A 20,665-nucleotide genomic window follows, 5' to 3' on the forward strand; every position below is an offset into this window, starting at 1 on the left:
CATCATGTTAAAAAATGCAGACCACTGTGCAGACAATATGATATAGAGCAGGAGGAGTGGAGAAGATTGATATACTTAACCCCTTAAGGATTCAGCCCATTTGGACCTTAAGGACTCAGACAATTTTATTTTTACGCTTTCGTTTTTGCCTCCTCCCCTTCAAAAAATCATAACTCTTTTATATTTTCATCCACAGACTAGTATGAGGGCTTGTTTTTTGCGCAACCAGTTGTCCGTTGTAATTCCATCACTCACTTCACCATAAATGTATGTCGCAACCAAAAGATACTCTTTGTGTGGGGAAATTAAAAAGAAAACCAACATTTTGCAAATTTTGGAAGGTTTTGTTTTCACGCCATACAATTTATGGTAAAAACGACATGTGTTTTTAATTCTCTGGGTCAATACGATTAAAATGATACCCATGATTATACACTTTTCTATTACTGTTGCGCTTAAAAAAAATCACAAACTTTTTAACCAAATTAGTACGTTTAAAATCCCCCTAATTTGAAGACCTATAACTTTTTCATTTTTCATAAGCGGTGGTATGAGGGCTCATTTTTTGCACCGTGATCTGTACTTTTTATTAATACCATATTTGCTTATACAAAACTTTTATTACATTTTTTATAATTTTTTTTTGGAATAAAATGTTATAAAAAAGCAGCTATTTTGGATTTTTTTTTTTAACGTTCACGCCGTTCACCGTACGAGATCATTTACATTTTATTTTAATATTACGGATATTTATGCACGCGGCAATACCAAATATGTATATAAAATAATTTTTTTACACTTTTTGGGGGTAAAATAGGGAAAATGGGACAATTTACATTTTTATTTGGGGAGGGGGTTTTTCACATTTTGTTTACTTTATTTTTTTACTTTTTTTACTTTTATTTTTACACTCTTATAGTCCCCATAGGGGACTATTTATAGCAACCATTCAATTGCTAATCCTGTTCAGTGCTATGTATAGGACATAGCACTGATCAGGGTTATCGGTCATCTTATGCTCTGGTCTGCGGGAAGGCAGATCAGAGCAGAAGACTCCCAGAAGGCAGCGGAGGCAGGTGAGGGCACCTCCGTCTGCCGTGCAGGATGATCGGATCACCGCGGCAGCGCTGCAGGTGATCCGATCATCCTGTTAAGTGATCGCGATGCTGCAGATGCCGTGATCTGTATTGATCACGGCATCTGAGGGGTTAATGGTGGACATCCGCGGGATCGCGGGTGTCCGCCATTACTGGCGGGTCCCTGGCTGCGATCCACAGCCGGGACCTGCCGCGCATGATGCCGGCATCGCTCCGATGCCCGCGGTTATGCTCAGGACGTAAATGTACATCCTGGTGCGTTAAGCACCACATCACCAGGACGTACATTTACGTCCTGCGTTGTTAAGGGGTTAAAGGACAAAATAAACAAAATAAACTTATACATACCTTCCTACGAGCCCCCGTTAGTCCTGCACAGGCCTCACAGTCCGGCAGTGCTAACGTCATTCCACTTCATGGGGACCAACGGGCACTGCCATATATAAAAGTGTACCACTACAGTTGTTCTTTAAAAGACTAAGTATAATAGGTAATTTATTAATTTACTAGTCATACATTGACAGCCTTCAATGAGTATGTTTATAAAGATAGTTGTCCATCACAGAGTAGAACCACCCAATGAACTCCTATGACTAGAAGGAGGAAGTTACTTCTTCTACTGACTTGGTTCCACAAAAAATTACAGTATATATAAATATGCTTGACTCATTTTGCTTTAAAACATAGTACATGGAGATTGAACAGCATTTTTAACATGATAGGTTCCATTTAAAAATGTGCATGTGCTAGGGATCGGACTAGGGATCTGTTTCCTTTGTCTTAGTAAGTTTAAAAGGGACTTGAATGTCTTTCTTGAAAGTAATAATATTAAACATTGGTCCTGATTTACTATTGTTAATGTGACCTTGTTTTTTCGGGTTGTGCCCCACAATGTGGCTCAGCAAGGCCCAATTGGTGCAGTGCACCACAAATTGTGTATGCCCCAGAATTTGTAAAGCAAAGCACCAAAATAAACATACAAACCAGGAAAAAAGGGTTTTATCGGCCAAAAAGAGAAACAAGTTTGACCAAAAAAATAAGGGGCATGTTTTCACAACTCAACCTATTTACTATTGAGTTCAAACAAACTCCTGTGAATAAGTGGTGGAAAATTCTCACCAAGAAAAAGCTGGTCAGAACTTTCCTAACCCGTATATCTCAATTAGAGATGAGCGAACTTTTGAAAAATTAAATTCAGACTATAACTAAAATTTGGTTTTATCCAAATTTATTTGTGGTGAATCTATATTAAAAATGGCTATTTCTGGCCTACAGAGAGCCTCAATAGGGGTGTAGAACACTTTGCTGTGTTATAACAGGCATATGGAGTGTGATGGGGTAGTGAAATAATACTGTTATTCAGTATGGCATGCAGATTACCGGCATCACTTTTAGAATCACTGCCACAGAGAGGCACAATGACAGAGCCTGGAGGTGGCATCAGTATGAGGAGACAATATAGTGATTGAATAACATAGTGTGGAGGTGTTGGCAGCATGAGGAGACCATATAGTGGCTGAATGTCACAGCTTGGATGTGGCTGAAGCATGAGGAGACCATATAGTTGTCTGGATCCGGGCTGGCGGATGGTGAGGACACTGGAGGTGGATCCTCTGTGCCAGAGAGGTGATGGCGTGGGCCGTACCAGGGGAACGGAGTCTAAGGGGTTACTGTTATTCACAAAGCGGGATGGACTTGCTGCGGCGGTAACCCCCAGGTCGTTCCACCCTCTAGCGACTCAACCCTTCTGGCAGCTTAGATGGCGCGGTACAAAAGGCCAAGGCAAGGTTCGTAGTCAGGGGCAACAGCAAAAATTCTGGGAACAAAGGCAATGGACACTCAGGAAACGCTTTCTCTAGGCACTAGGCAACAAGATCCGGCAAGGACAGGAAGGGGAAGTGGCCCTTTAAACTGGCCCTTTAAACTTAAGAGAGCCGGCGTGCGCGCCGGGAGGACACAGCAGGCAGGGAGAGGTAAGTGGAACGGGATGTGACCCGCGGGTGGACTTGTATGGATCACATCCCCGCCGGCAGCACTGAAGCAGCGCTCCTGGTCAGAGGGACAGACCGGGGCGCTGCAGGGAGGCACACGCCGTGAGCGCTCCGGGATAGATGCGGGACCCAGAGCGCTCGGCGTTACAATAGTGACTGAATAACACAGCCTGGAGCTGGTAGAAGCATGAGTAGACACTAGGGATTCACAATGCCTAAGTTTAAAAGATGAAATTTGAAATTTAAATTGAAGATTTATTGTAGCTAGTGCTACCATAACATTTTTATAGGTCCAGGCCCAGGCCCAGTGGCATCAATAAACCATATATTGGATGAATGACACAGCCTGGAGGTGGCTGAAGCATGAGGAGACCATATGGTGTCTGAATGGCACAGTCTGGAGTTGGCAGCAGCATGAGTAGACACGAGGGCTTTAAAATCCATAAGATTAAAAGATGAATTCTGAAATTTAAACTGAAGATTTTGGGTAGCTAGTGCTAACATAACAACATTTGTATTCCCAGACCCAGGCCCAGCAGTATCAGTAAACCATATATTGCCTGAATGAACCAGCCTGGAGGTAGCTGAAGCATCAGGAGAACATATAGTGTCTAAATGGCACAGCCTGGAGTTGGCAGAAGCATGAGGAGAATAAATTGAAATTGAGTATTTTGAAATTAAAATTTCACTACTGTGCCTCACATACTTATTGTATATATGAGGGGAGTACAATACGCTTCACTTCGCTTAAAACAGTATTTGTCTTGAACAGCAGCAGGTGTGTACTATTGGCTGTCCTTTCACAGTATATAGACTCTTGACACATTAACAAGTACAAAATAGTACACTACTTAGATGTAGGTATGTGGTATGCACTTATGAGGGCAGAACAATGTGCTACAGTACGCTTAAAAATACTTATTTTTACTTGTGTCCCAGGTTTCTCATCGGAACAGGGAAACATGATACAACTTAATTCTGCAACTGAAGAACAACAACAAAGAATGAATGTCTTAAAGCCTACTGGAACTGAGGAACTTCAAAATGGTAAATCTACCACCTGGGATAGTCAGCCAATTCCAACAGCCAGTGGTCAGTATCCACAGTTCCCTGTTTCTGCTAGTCCTTTGCAATATTCCTTTTATTACTGGTGTGGTATCAACATGGCAATAATGCTGGGGTAGTAACTCACAGATACCCACATGTTTCCTACAATACACAGTCAATATATGGAGATCATATAGTGGCTGAATGACACAGCCTGGAGGTGGCTGAAGCATGAGGAGGCCATATAGTGTCTGAATGGCACAGCCTGGAGTTGGCTGAAGCATGAGAAGAGATCATATAGTGGATGAATGGCACTGCCAGGAGTTGGCTTAAGCATGAGGAGACCATATAGTGGCTGAACGGCACAGCCTGGAGTTTGTGGCAGCATGAGGAGACCATATAGTGTCTGAATGGCACAGCCTGGAGTTGGCGGCAGATGAGGAGACAATAGGGCCTCACAATCTCTAAGAATAAAAGATGAATTTTGAAATTTCCATTGAAGATGTATTGTACCTTGTGCTACGATAAACATATATATATATATATATATATATATATATATATATATATATGTGTGTGTGTGTGTGTGTGTATTTAGGCAATAGGCCCAGCAGCATCACTAAACCATGTAGTTGTTGAATGACACAGACTGTAGTTGGCTGAAGCATCAGTAAACCATCTCTTGGATTAATGGCACAACCTGGAGTTGGCAGAAGCATGAGGAGACCATTGAAATTTAAGATTTTTAAATTTAAGATTTTGAAATTGAAATTGAGAATTTTGAAAGTGAAATTTTAATTCCCACGTTTTATTGTCCCAGGCCCCGGCATGTGGGTACAAAGGACCAAATCTAACAATGAGTCACATGTCACATGGCAGCACAATGACAGAGCCTGGAGTTGGCTGAAGCATGAGGAGACCATATAGTGTCTGAATGGCACAGCCTGGAGGTGGCTGAAGCATGAGGATACCATATAGTGGCTGAATGGCACAGCCTGGAGGTGGCATCAGGAGTCCTGAAAGTGACCCTAATGCAAGAAATTTCTGAAACTGGGGACCAGCACCTTAATTATGTTTAGCAGTATCCATGGCAGCACAATGAGAGAGCCTGGAGGTGGTAGCATCAGCATGAGGAAACCATAGAGCAGCACAATTAGAGAGCCTGGAGGTGGCAGCATAAACATGAGGAGACCATATGGCGGCACAATAACAGAGCGTGGAGGCGGTGGCATCAGCATGAGGAGACCAAAGAGTAGCACAATGAGAGAGCCTGGAGGTGGTAGCATCAGCACGAGGAGACCATAGAGCAGCACAATTAGAGAGCCTGGAGGTGGCAGCATCAGCATGAGGAGGCCATAGAGAAGCACAATTAGAGAGCTTGGAGGTGGCAGCATCAGCATGAGGAGACCATAGAGCAGCACAATTAGAGAGTCTGGAGGCTACAGCATCAGCATGAGAAGAATATATGGTGGCACAATGACAGAGCCTGGAGGTGGTAGCATCAGCATGAGGAGACCATATGGTGGCACAATAACAGAGCAAGAAGGTGGTAGCATTAGCATGAGGAGACCATAGAGCAGCAGAATGTGAGAGCCTTGAGGTGGCAGCATCAGCATGAGGAGACCATAGAGCAGCACAATGACAGAGCCTGGAGGTGGCAGCAGCAGCATGAGGGCCATGCCAACTGAGGGTTGAGTCTGAGGAACCCACCGACTGTTGAATTGAGATGAAGTGGATGACCGGTTGAACCTCACTTGGGATGAAGTGGATGACAAGTGAACCGATCAATCACGACTGGGTTGCTGGTCGCGACACGACTGCTAGCTGACACCGGGAGCTCAGACCTCTCGCTGCGACTCCGGCTGCCACAAACCCCTAATCTGCTTCAACCTCTGCCTGTGCCTGATGAATTTAGGCCTCTGCCACTTCTCTGTGCACGTCCTGGCACTACTCTGTCTGACATACTTATTGCGTATACGAGGGGAGTACAATATGCTTAACTACGCTTAAAACAGTATTTGTCTAGAACAGCAGCAGGTGTGCACTATTGGCTGTCCTTTCACATTATCTAGGCCCTTGACAGATTAACAGGTTTAAAATAGTACACTACTTAGATGTAGGTATGTGGTATGTACTTATGAGGGCATAAAAATGTGCTACTGTACACTTAATAAACGTATTGGAGTAAAACACCGGCCGGTGATTACTTTTGGCTGTCTTTTCACAGTATGTAGGCCCGTGACAGATTAACAGGCACAAAATAGTACACTACTTAGATGTACGCATGTGATATGCACTTATGAGGGAAGAAAAACGCACTACAGTACATTTAAAAAAAAAAGTATCAGAGTACACCACCAGCTAGTGAGTATTTATGCCTGGATTTTCACAATATCTAGGCCCTTGACAGATGAACAGGTACAAAATAGTACACTACTTAGACGTAGGTATGTGGTATGCAATTATGAGGGCAGAAAAATGCGATACTGTACACTTAATAAATGTATTGGAGTAAAACACCAGCCTGTGATTACTTTTGGCTGTCCTTTTACAATATGTAGGTCCTTGACAGATTAACAGGCACAAAATAGTACACAACTTAGATGTAGGTATGAGCTTACGAGGGCTGAAAAATGCGGTCCAGTACGCTTAAAAATTATTTTTGTAAAACACCAGCCGGTGATTAATTTTGGCTGTCTTTTCAAAGTATGTAGGCCCTTGACAGATTAACAGATATAAAATAGTACACTACTTAGATGTACGTATGTGGCATGCACTTATGAGGGCAGAAAAATGTGGTACAGTACGCTTAATTTTTATTTTATTTTTGCACAACACCAGCAGAACAAAACAGTGCTGCAGCACAAAAAAGCTGTGTGCTAAACAAAGAATTGCACTCTGTCAAATACTATTAGGAATGGACTGCTGGGTATTATACTGTCTACAGACTAGCATAACTAGCAGATGAGTTGTTGTGGAAAATTCTTCCTGCCTCTTCTGCTAAAGTTTATGAAGTTGAGGCAGCTTGTTGAAATGTATGAGGCAACACACAGTTATCTTTCCCTCTCTGTAATACAAAACTCATTTAATGAAACTAGCCTATATAGACATACACATATAAACCTGCACTCTACAGGGCCCTTGTGGGAGCACTATAAATCTAAAAATTTAGAACCTACAGCATTGTTCACATAGAAAATCCTATAACTAAACTATCCTGTAAATAAAAAACCTGTAAAAAAATATTCTTGAGAATAAATGTCCTTAAAAATCCAGTCACATTGTGAGTAAAATCCTGTATGAAAGAAAACGTTCCACGATGCCTAGTTTCAAAATGCAAAAGTCAAGGAAAATGCAGCATATAGTAGATACAAGATACAGCTCCCTACTTCGGCATCCAGGTCTCTGGAGCTCTGTAAAGCAGTAGTTTGTGCATCAATAATCTGCTGCCATGTGGTGTTGCAGTCCGGCTCTACTATAGTGTTTGCTGTGCCGCTCTGCCGCTGTTTGATGGAATCGCAGACTGGCTATGCTGAAATGTTAAGTGTGCTGTTCTGCTGCTGCCAGGTGGAATCGTAGACCAGCTACACAGGCATACAGTTGGCTAAAAATTCAGATGAGATTATAATTCAGCCATAAGTAAGTTCAGATATCAGGAGCCGTATGTCTCACTGGTGATAGCATAGAAGAATGCCCAGTCAGCCTCAGGTTGGAATAATTAGCTGTTGTCCTCATAGTTTGGGCTCGCAGCCCTTCAGACAAACTGGCATATGGATTAGATAATTTGGACTCATGGAAACAGTGTAATAAAAACGCTGCTTTACAGTATACAGCTGCTACCAGCAAATGCGATATAGTTGCTATAATAATAAATCAGTAGGTGTCTCTAGATATACCAAACTTAATTACATACAATTACAAACACCTAAGTTGCCTACATAAAATGACACATTATGTATATTCTGTAGGTCAATATGATTAAAACGATTTCCAATTTATATAGTTTTTCTATCATAGTGCTACTTAAAAAAAAAGCTAAATTTTCTTAACAAAATTGGCATGTATTACATTTTCATATTCTGACCCCTGTAACTTTTTCATTTTTCTGTATTTTTCCGTATTCTGTGTATATATGAGGGCTAATTTTTTGTGCCGTGATCTGTAGTTTTTAGCAGTACCATTTTTGTCTTGATGGGACTCTTTGATCACTTTTTTTTATTAATTTTTATTCTGATATATGATGTGATTAAAAATCAGTGTTTGGTATCTTTATACGATTATGCCATTTACCATGCGGGATTATAAACATTATATTTTAATAGATTGGTCATTTATGCATGTGGTGACACCAATAGTTTTTCATTTTTTTCACTTTTTTTGTAAAATGGGAAAATAAGGATAATTTTATTTTTATAAGGGGAGGGAATTTTATGTAATTTTAGAGATTTTATTTTATTATTATTTTTTTTACCCTTTTTAAGACCCCATAGGGGACTTTGATATGCAATCATTAGATTGCATCACTGTATAATGTTATGCCAAGGTGTACCTGAATAATGAAAATATAAAGGTGAGAAGGTGAATCAGTGGTCACAAATAAGCCAATGAATGAGCACAGAACATCCTGCATCTCAACCAATTACTTAAAGTCAAACCTGAGTAGGCAAAAAAAATACTGGTAACACACAATACCTCATATCCTTTTTATATACAAGTGTCCAAAGTTGTACACAATATTCCATGTGTGGGCTGACTAGGGATTTGCATAGGGGCAAAACTGTGTTCTTTTCATCAGCATCCATGCCTCTTTTAATGCAAAATCAAATATGTCAATCTATGTGCTGACACAAGCCACTACAGGGACCATAGGACTTCATTGGCCCATCTGAGTTGTGGCATCAGAAAGAGACATCACAGCTTTCTTTTTCCCTGGCTTGCTTGGTTGCATGATTCAAGCTGCAGGATTAGAACCCAGCCTGGTGTATAGAACCCAGCCTAGTGTATAGAACCCAGCCTGTTCACTATAGAAAACTTCTCCAATTTTCCAGTGCTCGATTATCAGACTCTTTAGTGAGCATCCTGGCTATTTGTCTATTTGCATTTCTACGATTCACTATTTTTGACCTAACTTTACTGAATTCCATTGAGAAGAGTATTATTTTACTGATTTCTGTATAAACCTCTGACCTGTCTGCTGACCCAGATTTAATCTGACTACCCATTTTGTTCAACCTGTTAATTGCTGTCTTCCCCTTTTTGGATAACTACTTGAAGCCATAAGTGGCAAAGTTTGTGCCTTTTTGTGATGTTAAAGGTAAAAAAATAGAGGTTACCTTAGACTCTGCACCCTATAATGGTCTCCTGGGGCTAATAACTGCCATGCTCCTCTTTTTCCAAATATAACAAGGGCTTACTCCTCAATGAGGAACTCTGTTACTGCTAGAGTCATATCTTCTACTTAAAAGAACTGAGGTTATATCCCCGCTGTGAGGATAGTCTACACTTTCTTTTAAAGAGGTTAAGCAAGGATAAGGGGGGAGATTTATCAAAAACTGTGCAAAGGAAAAGTTGCCCAGTTGCCCATAGCAACCAATCAGATTGCTTTTTCATTTATAACAAGACCTCTGCAAAATGAAAGAAGCGATGTGATTGGTTGCTATGGGCAACTTTTCCTTTGCACAGGTTATGATAAATCTTCCCCAAGGTGTACAAGGGCCTTGCTGTCTTTCCCTGGATCCTTTTTTTGACCTCTGGTCTGATCAAAGCCAGCCTGTCTGCCAAGTCAGGGAGGCCAGAAGAAGTACTAATTAGCACAAAACCACTGATCGTTGCCTCTGAGCCCCCGTCTACCATCTCTCTCCACCCTTCTCCATGGAGCCTCGTTTGATGCAGCGTTGGACGCGGTGAGTGCAGGATTTATTTCTACCATTTAATACGATTGAAGTTTTTACTTTCCATTATTCCGTGCACCACTCATACCATCCTACACCTGATTTCTGTTACGCTGCCTTCACTGGGATACTCCTTTTATGTGCTGGACTTTGTACCTTTTAGTTGGAACTGTGCCTCCTGCCTCTCTTCATTTATACTATATCTGGATATACTTCTCCAAGTGTCATGTTAAAGAGCCACAAAAGTGGAGTCCTAAGGCTAAGTTTCTAGTTTTTTTTTTTTGCCAGAAAAAACGCCACAGCATTTTCCTGTGTTTGGCGTTTTTTTTCTTGCGTTTTTTCTGGCGTTTTTTGCATTTGAGTGGGAATTGCATATTTGGCCCCTTTAGCGTTTTTTTTTTGGTACCCAAAATTTGTTGGGTACCAAAAAAAAAAAAAATGGATGCAGTAGTGATGGAAAAAATGTACAGTGTATTTAACGAAATGTATATTTTTTATAACAAAATTTAAATACATTTTTAATAAAGTGTGTGTGTTTCACTTTTTTTTCTCTATTATTTTTTACACTTTTTTAGATAGTACTACTACTAACAGCATGGAACAGACTGTTCCATGATGGGAGTAGTAGTACCTGTACTAATAGACATATCGCCCCGGGTGTCAGTCGTAATATCTGATGCAATCGTCCATAATATAGCAGAGATGCAGAGCGGCTCTATACAGCGCCCGCATCTCTACTCTGTACTTTCCACCCAAATTGGGGATTGGCCAGATGGTGGCAGCCAATCCCCGCTCTCAGAGGGAAATATGAATATGAATATTCTATTCACATCACTGGCCGGAGTTTAGTGCAGAGATGTGAGCTCTAGATAGAGTAGCTCCACTTCTCACCAATAGATAGGAGGATCGCATCGGGTGTCAGGAGTGATACCCACTGTGATCTGTCCTTAATTGCAGGTACTACTACTCCCAACATGGAGCACACTCTTCTCCATGTTGGGAGCAGTAGTACCTGCAGTAAAGGAAAGATCACAGCGGATGTCACTCCTGACACCCGCTGTGATCCTTCTGTATAATGTATAGATGCTGCCGCTCTTCTATGGTCCCCTGCACTGCCATATATACACCTATTCATATTTCCCACAGAGAGTTGTGATTGGCTGGAACCATCTGGCATATACAGGAGGATTGCAACAGACCCAGGTGATCTGTCAATTAGTACAGATACTACTCCCATCATGGAACAGTGTGTACCATGCTGGGAGTAGTAGTACTACCTAAAAAAAAAAAATTAAAAATAAAGAAATAAAGTGAAAAAACACACACACTACATTTTTATTATTTTTGGCTACATTTTTAGTGCTTTGCCCGCACACATAAATTGATCCCTGTTTTAAAAATTAATACAAATGTTGTTATAAAAAAGATACATTTCATAAGATACAATTTTTCCTTCACTACTGTATCTTTTCTATTTTTTTAATGGTACCCTACGAAATGTTATTAAAAAAGGTATCTCCATCACTTTTTTGGATCGCTAAAGTCCAAAAATGAATAAAAACAGCCTGCAAAAATGCCAAAGCCCACATGTCGTTTTTCTTGGCGTTTTTTCACTCCCAAAGACTTCTATGGGAGAAAAACGCCACAATTTCATTGGTTCAAAATGCTGCAACTTTGCAAAACCGCCAAGGAGCTAAAAAAAAGAGTGGAAAAACGCCAAAAGGATTAAAAAAAACGCTGAACTGAAAAACGCCAAGTGGAAGAATTTAGCAATTTTTCATTGATATACAGCTAACATCTTGCCATAGCGTTTTTTTGGCCAAAAAAATGCCATGTGGCAGAATTGGTGTTTTTCTTGGTGCTTTTCCAAAAAAAGAAACAATTAGAAACTTAGCCTTAGGGTGCATTTCCCCACAGTCACTTTCTATGAGATCCTTATCCAGTAGTTTCTGTAATGTGGATTGAGTGCTAGAGAGCTGTAATATCTTTACATATCTGCAGGAAACACAAGCTAAAGCATTAAAAAGAAGAATTGTTACTCCCAAAATAATCTGCAAATCAGCATTTAGTAAAAGTGACCGAGAATGAAATCCTTCTTCTCCTGAATCCAAAGTTATACCACCAACTTGTCAAGCTAGACTGAAATTTATGTAATGTACTGGATGCATCAGGCGTTAAAGGAGTTATCCAGAAATAGAAAAACAGCTAATTTCTTCTGGAAAAAAAGTACCGCACCTGTCCTCAGGTTATGTGTGGTATTACAACTTCGCTCCATTCACTTCAATGGAACTGAGCTGCAATCTGCAATCCCACACACACCCTTAGGACAGGTGGGGTGCTTTTTTGGCAGAACCCGGATGTGTTTTTATAGTCCTGGTTCCCTTACGTCCTAACCAGTAGCACAGATGGGGTATTCCACCCCCCGCGAACTGGTTAGGACAGATGGAAGTTTTATTGAACATAATTAAACAATCAGTGAAAACACACCCACAACACCCTGTATAAGTAAGAGGATCACCCTCTGTCCCATTGTGTTATTTTCTGTCCTCCCGGACAGTGGGACAGATGGTGACCCCCTTACTCCTGTTATATGAGTAGGGGGGGTTCTTTCTTACTTGCAAATTTGGGCATGGTTTGCGCCCATCTGCTTCTGTACCTCGGAGCCGCGACTCCAATCGCGGCCCCGGCCGGAAGTGCGTCAGCGGCGTCTGACGTCACTTCCTGTTTCTCTCTTCGCTTCCCGGCTCTGTTTTTTCCGCCATTTATGCTAATAATACGGCGAAACCGAGCGGGGAGCCTCTTTCTATAACCCTCTAACTTAGGGTTCCTTTTTTTTTTCCTGTTTTTTTAAGCAAGATTTCTTTATCTCTCCGTAACTCCGCCTTGTGGGCGGAGTCTTGTTTTGGCGCCAGCCAGGGGGATATTTAAACTCCCCCTAGGCTGTCATTCAGCCTCCTAGAGAGCAGAGCTGTTGGTACTTCCACAGTCCTGTCTTTTTGAGTTTAGTAGTGCATCCTTGCGGATACTACTGTTTCCCTATCTCTATCTCTTACCTGGTCTCTTGCTGAGAACTTTGGGTATTTTAAATTATATTTTAGCTAGCCGCAATTTTTTTCTTGCCGCTACATTATCTAATCCTCCTCTCATATTTATCTAGATATGTTGACCGAGGGCTCTGGGGATCGTGAAGGCTTGGCAAAAAGATCCGCCAAGCGCAAGCACCTCTCTTGCCATGACTGCAATACTCCCTTTGAGGATAATTATGAATTTTCCAGGTGCCCTCCTTGTAGGGCTAAGTCTCTACCTTCCCACCAGACTGAGCCTACAGTCCAAGATATGTATGTGTGGGTCTCCTCTAACATGTCGGCCATGCAAGCCTCTATTGAGGAGCTGAAACACGTTGTCTCTCAGAAACGCGCTAGACCTTCTTCACCTCCCAGAATGGAGACGTTTGTGGGTCAGGAGAGAGAAGATTCCAAGTCCTCCTATTTTTTTTCTGAGATCCATCCGGTCGGGGGACCAGGATGTTGATCCCGGGGAAGCCTCTACCTCCGCCTCTAAGGGACCTAGGGTCTTTAAAGCGGATGATACCCTTCTGTCCGTCCTTAGAACGGAATGGAAAAAAACAGAATAGGGTCCAGTCTTAACCAAAAGATTTAAGACCATGTTTCCTATACAGGAATCTCAGCTTTCCTCCTGGGGCCCTGTCCCTAAGGTTGATATGGCAGTTGCCAAACTGTCCAAGAGGACAGTAGTCCCTGCTGAGGATGGGTCTTCCTTGCAGGATCCAATGGATCGGAAGGCTGACTGTGCCATGAGGCGCTCCTACTCCACTGCTTCTGCGTCTGCATCAGTGGCGATAGTTTGCTCAGAGGTAGCAAACTTTTTAAAGACCCGCCTTTCTAACATCCAGTCGGATTTGGACCAGGGGGTTCCTAGGGATGAAATTCTTTCATCCTTCAAGACGACCAATCTGGCCGTTGATTTTTTGTGCGATGCTTCCACCCAGCATCTTAAATTGTCCTCCAAGTCTATGGCCCTGGCTTCCGCTGGACGACGTCCTCTGTGGTTAAAACCTTGGAAGGTCGACAACTCTTCCAAGAACACCTTATGTGCTATGCCTTACGAACCCGGCATTCTTTTCGGAGCTGAGTTGGACCGCATTATGGAGGGACTTTCTGACAAGAAAGGCAAGTCCCTCCTTTATTCCTCCTTTCGTGGTCGAGGGCGGCGTTCTGGGGGCGGATCAGCCCCCCAGCCTAAGCCTCAGAGAGACTGGGGTAATCAACTCCGGGGCGGAAAACGCTCCCGTGGCCCCAAAGACAACAGAAAGCTCTGACTGTGGGCTTCTACGAAGCTCTGGGTTCCTTGCCGAGGTGACCTTTCCAGTTTCCCATCCTGCCCCCCAGATTCCAGTTGGTGGTCGTCTTCACTATTTTTTAAGCGCCTGGTCCCTCCACATTCAAGACCCTTGGGTCCTGAGATTAATCTAGGATGGTTATTCGATAGACCTCGAATCAATTCCCCCATCCAATTATGTGGAGACAAGAGTTCTTTCACCAATCAAACAGGGGGCGCTAGAAACTTACATTCTGGAATACATCCAGAAGAATGCCTTAGAGGAAGTTCCTCTTGCAGAGCGGGGGTCAGGAATTTATTCTCCAGTCTTCCTAGTTCCCAAGGTAACAGGAGACTGGCGGATGATTATAGATCTGAGATATCTCAATCAGTATGTAAAGCACAAATGCTTTCGTATGGAAACTATTCAATCTGTGGTCAACCTCATCTCGCCAGGGGATTACCTGGCTACTCTGGATCTAAAGGATGCTTACCTTCATATTCCTATTCACCCGGTATCCAGAAAGTATCTAAGGATCGCAGTTCAGGTAGGGGGAGTTCTAAAACACCTCCAGTTTGTAGCCCTCCCGTTTGGAATTTCTTCGGCCCCACACACATTTACCAAAGTGGTGGTAGCGGTAGTTGCCGCTCTAAGGCTCCAGGGGCTCAGCATTGTTCCCTACCTAGACGATTGGCTCCTCAGAGCTCCTTCTTCTGCGATCCTGTCCCAACATCTGCAACTAGCAGTATACTTCCTTCACTAGTTAGGGTGGATAGTCAATTGGGCCAAATCCAATTTCCTCCCAACGACCTCAGTGAGGTTCCTCGGCTTCATAGTCGACTCAATCTCCATGACACTTTACCTCTCTCCTGAGAGGAAATCTCGGGTTCAAGAATCGGCCCTTTTTTCTCTCTGTACCCCGGAGAGTATCCATTCGCACTCTCATGCGGATGTTGGGACTTATGTCCGCTACCGTGGATGCGGTTCCTTGGGCTCTTTGGCATCTACGCCCTCTTCAATCAGAGGTGCTCGCCACATGGAATCTCAGGCCCTCGGGCCTAAACAAGTGCCACTCCCTGTCTTATCGAGTCCGGTCCTCTCTCAGATGGTGGTCTCACCTCGAGGACGGCAAGTCAATGATCCAACCCTCTTGGATCATACTTACCACCGACGCGTCCCTTGTAGGTTGGGGAGCGCATCTCTTGGATCTGTCAGTGCGGGGATCTTGGTCTCCACAGGAGAGAGGGTTAACCTCCAATCTCCTCGAGATTCGAGCCATCAGATTAGCACTCCTCCACTTTGCTTCTCTTCTTCAAGGGAAAGCAGTAAAGATCCAATCCGACAGCATGACGGCTGTATTGTACATCAACAAGCAGGGAGGCACTCGATCACAAAGCCTCCTCAGAGAGGTGGGTCTGATCTTGGATTGGGCAGAGAGGAACCTAACCCATCTGTCGGCAGTTCACATTCGGGGATCTCTCAATGTGATCGCCGACCGCCTGAGCAGAGGACTTTCAACTGGAGAATGGTCTCTCCATCCAGAGATATTCAAACAAATAACACTCAGGTGGGGTATGCCGGAAATAGATCTTATGGCAACGAGGTTCAACACCAAAGTGGTGAGATTTTGCTCCCTGTACAGGGAAGACAACCCAGTAGCAATCAATGCTCTCTCAATCCCATGGAGGTTCAGGCTGGCCTACATCTTCCCTCCAATTTCCTTGATCCCAAGGGTATTGATGAAAATCAGGCAGGACCAAGCCTCTGTCATAGCCATAATTCCATTTTGGCCCAAGAGAGCTTGGTTTACCCAACTCTTGCAAATGAGTCGGGGACAATTCTGGAGGCTTCCCCCAGAGCAAGCACTAGTGTCGGGGGACACTCACAGCTGCTGAAATCTTCAAATGTTCAACCTGACAGCCTGGAGGTTGACCAGTCCCTTCCACATCTAGAAGGGCTTTCTAGTGCGGTCTTGAATACCCTCTCGCATTCCAGAGCGGAGTCCACTAACAGAGCCTATAAAACAATTTGGACAACTTTTCAGTCTTGGTGCTCTAAGAAACAACTACCTGGACAGAATCCAGCTGTTGCCGCAATCCTCAACTTTCTCCAGGAGGGATTAGACAAGAATCTATCTCCTTCCACACTCAGAGTTCAGGTATCAGCCATCTCTGCCTTTCTCAATAAACCATTGTCTCAAGACCCACTAGTCAAAACATTCTTGAGGGGATCCTCAAGGTTAAAACCTACAATTATACAACCTGTCCCAGCATGGGACTTATCGGTGGTGCTCAAGGGGTTGGCATCTCCCCCCTTTGAGCCCTTGGAGGAGGTGGACAGGAAATTTGTTACCATTAAAATAACTTTTTTACTGGCAATCACATCAGCCAAAAGGATTGGGGAACTTCAAGCGCTCTCGGCACTTGAACCATATACTAAATTTTTGCCAGATCGAGTGTTACTCAGATTTATGCCATCCTTTTTACCTAAAGTTCCATCATTCCAAAATATTAATCAACTTATATCCCTGCCAGTATTTTCTCCTCCTCCATCCTCCAATGAAGATAGTGCTCTTCATTGCCTAGATATCTCGAGATGCCTCCAGATCTATATAAAAAGATCTTTGGAGTTTAGGAAGGATGAAAATCTGCTAATTCTCTTTTCAGGACCCAAGAGAGGTCTTAAAGCTTCAAAGCCCTCCATCAGTAGATGGGTAAAGGATGCCATTCGTATTTCAATGGTATCCCAAGGTAAGGAGCCTCCTGAGTTTGTAAAAGCTCATTCCACCAGGTCTGTATCTACCTCCTTTGCGGAAAGGAGTCTTGTTCCCTTGGAACATATATGCAAAGCTGCTTCCTTGAGTTCACTCTCCACATTTATCACCCACTACAGACTTGACAGTAGATTGGCCGATTTCTCCTCTTTTGGACGGACAGTATTATCTGCCGTCAGGCATGAGAGCCCTCCCTCATAGGGTTTCTGCTTGCCATTTCCCCATCTGTGCTACTGGTTAGGACGTAAGGGAATCGTTAATTTCTAACGATAATTTGCTTTCCCTTAGTCCTAACAGTAGCACAACTTTCCCTCCCTAGTTAAGTTATTTTTTTCTATTCTTTGCCTTTAGTTCTTCTTGTTACTACACAATGGGACAGAGGGTGATCCTCTTACTTATACAGGGTGTTGTGGGTGTGTTTTCACGGATTGTTTAATTATGTTCAATAAAACTTCCATCTGTTCTAACCAGTTCGCGGGGGGTGGAATACCCCATCTGTGCTACTGTTAGGACTAAGGGAAAACAAATTATCGTTAGAAATTAACGAATAACACCTTTAAAGAGTAGGTCCCACCATCACTTTTTTTTTTCTGTCCCTGCCTATTACCCATCTATCCCTAACCCCCTCCCTGCCTTTAATTTTTTTTTTACATATTAAAAATGCTTTTTTTGTCTGCCTGGTAGCGTGCTCACTACCAGGCAGATTTCCCCAGCAGGCACCATGTCACTGATGCCTGCTGGGGCCGGCACTTCCGCCCGTAGTTCACCTATACAGGGTGCCTCCAGCTGTTTCTCCACTGCAACTCCAAGCTTGCCCTGACATCTATTTGCTTTCAAGGCATGCTGGGAGCTGTAGTGGGGAAACAACTGGAGGCACCCTGTATGGGTGAACACCGGAGCACATACCGCTCCCCGCCGCGCATCCCGCAACCCCCCCCGCCCCCCGTTGCGCCGCTCAACTCACTCCCCCTCCTCCTTAGTTCACCCAGAGTACCCCCTCCCCACCGAGCAGCCCGAAACCCCCCCCCCCCGGCCACGCCGCTCCGCTCAACCCACTCCTCCTCAGTTCACCTATTCAGTGTTCCTCCAGGCTTCCCCACTACAACTCCCAGGGCATGCTGGGAGTTGTAGTGGGGAAACGGGAGGCATACTGTATAGGTGAACAGTATACATAATACTTGAACATATACATAATACATGTATACATAATACAGTGAACATAATACTTTACCCTGTCCCCGAGCCTGCGCGCGTCCTCTTCCTTCAAAGCGCTCGCTCCTGCCTGTCTGATTGACAGGTGGGAGCGAGCACAGCAGTGATTGAATTTCGACTCCTTGCCAGGCTTCGACGAGTCAAAATTCAGTGGTGACGTCACTGCTGAATGCATTCGGCCACGAGGAGGGCGACCCCTAGTGGCCGAATTTAAAAGTGATTTTAAACTGTTTTAAAATCACTCATTTTAATTAAACTATATTAGAGATATGTTGTAGTACTTAAGTACTACAACATATCAAATTTTTTTTTTTCATGACAGTGCCCATTTAAGTAACAATAATGTTAGATCATGGAACCCTGGCCTTAGTGGTCTCATTTCTGTGTGCGTCAATAGCTTCATATAAAAACAATTTTTTGTCGGATCTTTCGGTTTAATGCCATGTGACTACAGCTACACCCATGAATATTCCCCTTATCATAGCCTGACATGTTACCCTTCATCGCCACATCAGCATAGTGCAACATGGCTAATCCCTTTTAACCTGTTGGGGACGAAGGGCGTATGCATACGCCCTTGCGTCCTGGTACTTAAGGACGAAGGGCGTATCCATACGCCCGTGGGAATTTCGGCCCCCGCGGCCGGGGTGACTGCTGATATCTATCAGCAGGCACCCCGTGCAAATGCCCAGGGGGGTCATTAGACCCCCCCCATGTCGGCGATCGGCGCAAATCGCAAGTGAATTCACACTTGCGATTTGCGCCGATTCCAGGTCATTACGGGTCTATGGTGACCCGGTGACCCGGAATAGAAGGGGGATCGCGAGTGTCTAAGACACCCACAATCCCCCTAAAGCGATAGGAGTGAGGTGGCAGAGTTGCCACCCCTCCTATCTCTGCTATTGGTGGTCTAGACGCGACCACCAATAGCAGATCTGGGGCGGAGGGGTTTACTTTCGTTTTCCCCGTCCTGCCCACCCACAATAGGCGGGGCAGAACGGGGGAAGAGGAGCGGCGCCGGAGTCCACTTACCCCTCTAGAGGCAGCGGAGCGACGGGGATCGGCGGGCGGCGACGGAGATAGGCGGGCGGCGACGGAGATCTGCAGCGGCGTGCGGCAGAAAAGGACGGCTCCCGGATGCGACGGAAGCCGGTGAGTAATTGCCTAGCAACATCTAGAGGGCTACAGTCTGAGACCACTATAGTGGTCTCTAGACTGTAGCCCTCCAGATGTTGCAAAACTACAACTCCCAGCATGCCCAGACAGCTGTTTGCTGTGTGGGCATGCTGGAATTTGTAGTTTTGCAACAGCTGGAGGTCTTCAGTTTAGAGACCACTGCACAGTGATCTCTATACTACCCTCTAGATCTTGCAAAACTACAACTCCTAGCATGCCCACACAGCTGTTTGCTGTCTGGCCATGCTGGGAGTTGTAGTTTTGCAACATCTGGAGGTCCACAGTTTGGAGATCACTGTTCAGTGGTCTCTAAATTGTAGCACTCTAGATGTTGCAAAACTACAAATTCCAGCATGCCCACACAGAAAACAGCTGTCTCGGCATGCTGGGACTTGTAGTTGCGTACCTCCAGCTGTTGCATAACTACATCTCCCAGCATGCCCTTCTGTGATCAGACATGCTGGGAATTGTAGTTTTGCAACAGCTGGAGGCACACTGGTTGGAAAATACTGAGTTAGGTAACAGAACCCAACTCAGTATTTTCCAACCAGTGTGCCTCCAGCTGTTTCAAAACTACAACTCCCAGCATGTACTGACAGACCGTGCATGCTGGGAGTTGTAGTTTTGCAACAGCTAGAGGCTCACTGGTTGGAAAATACTGAGTTAGGTAACAGAACCTAACTGAAGGTTTTCCAACCAGTGTGCCTCCAGCTGTTGCAAAACTACAACTCCCAGCAGGTACTGACAGACCGTGCATGCTGGGAGTTGTAGTTTTGCAACAGCTGGAGGCTCACTGGTTGGAAAATACTGAGTTAGGTAACAGAACCTAACTGAAGGTTTTCCAACCAGTGTGCCTCCAGCTGTTGCAAAACTACAACTCCCAGCATGTACTGACAGACCGTGCATGCTGGGAGTTGTAGTTTTGAAACAGCTGGAGGTTTGTCCTCCACCCCCCCCCCCCCCCATGTGAACATACAGGGTACATTCACACGGGCGGGTTTACAGCAAGTTTCCTGCTTCAAGTATGAGCTGCGGCAAATTTTTCGCCGCAGCGCAAATTCCTAGCGGGAAACTCACCGTAACCCGCCAGTGTGAATGTACCCTAAAAACACTACACTATACTAACACCTAATAAAGAG

This window comes from Hyla sarda, chromosome 1 (genome assembly GCF_029499605.1).
Source record: "Hyla sarda isolate aHylSar1 chromosome 1, aHylSar1.hap1, whole genome shotgun sequence".
Classification (NCBI taxonomy): Eukaryota; Metazoa; Chordata; class Amphibia; order Anura; family Hylidae; genus Hyla; species Hyla sarda.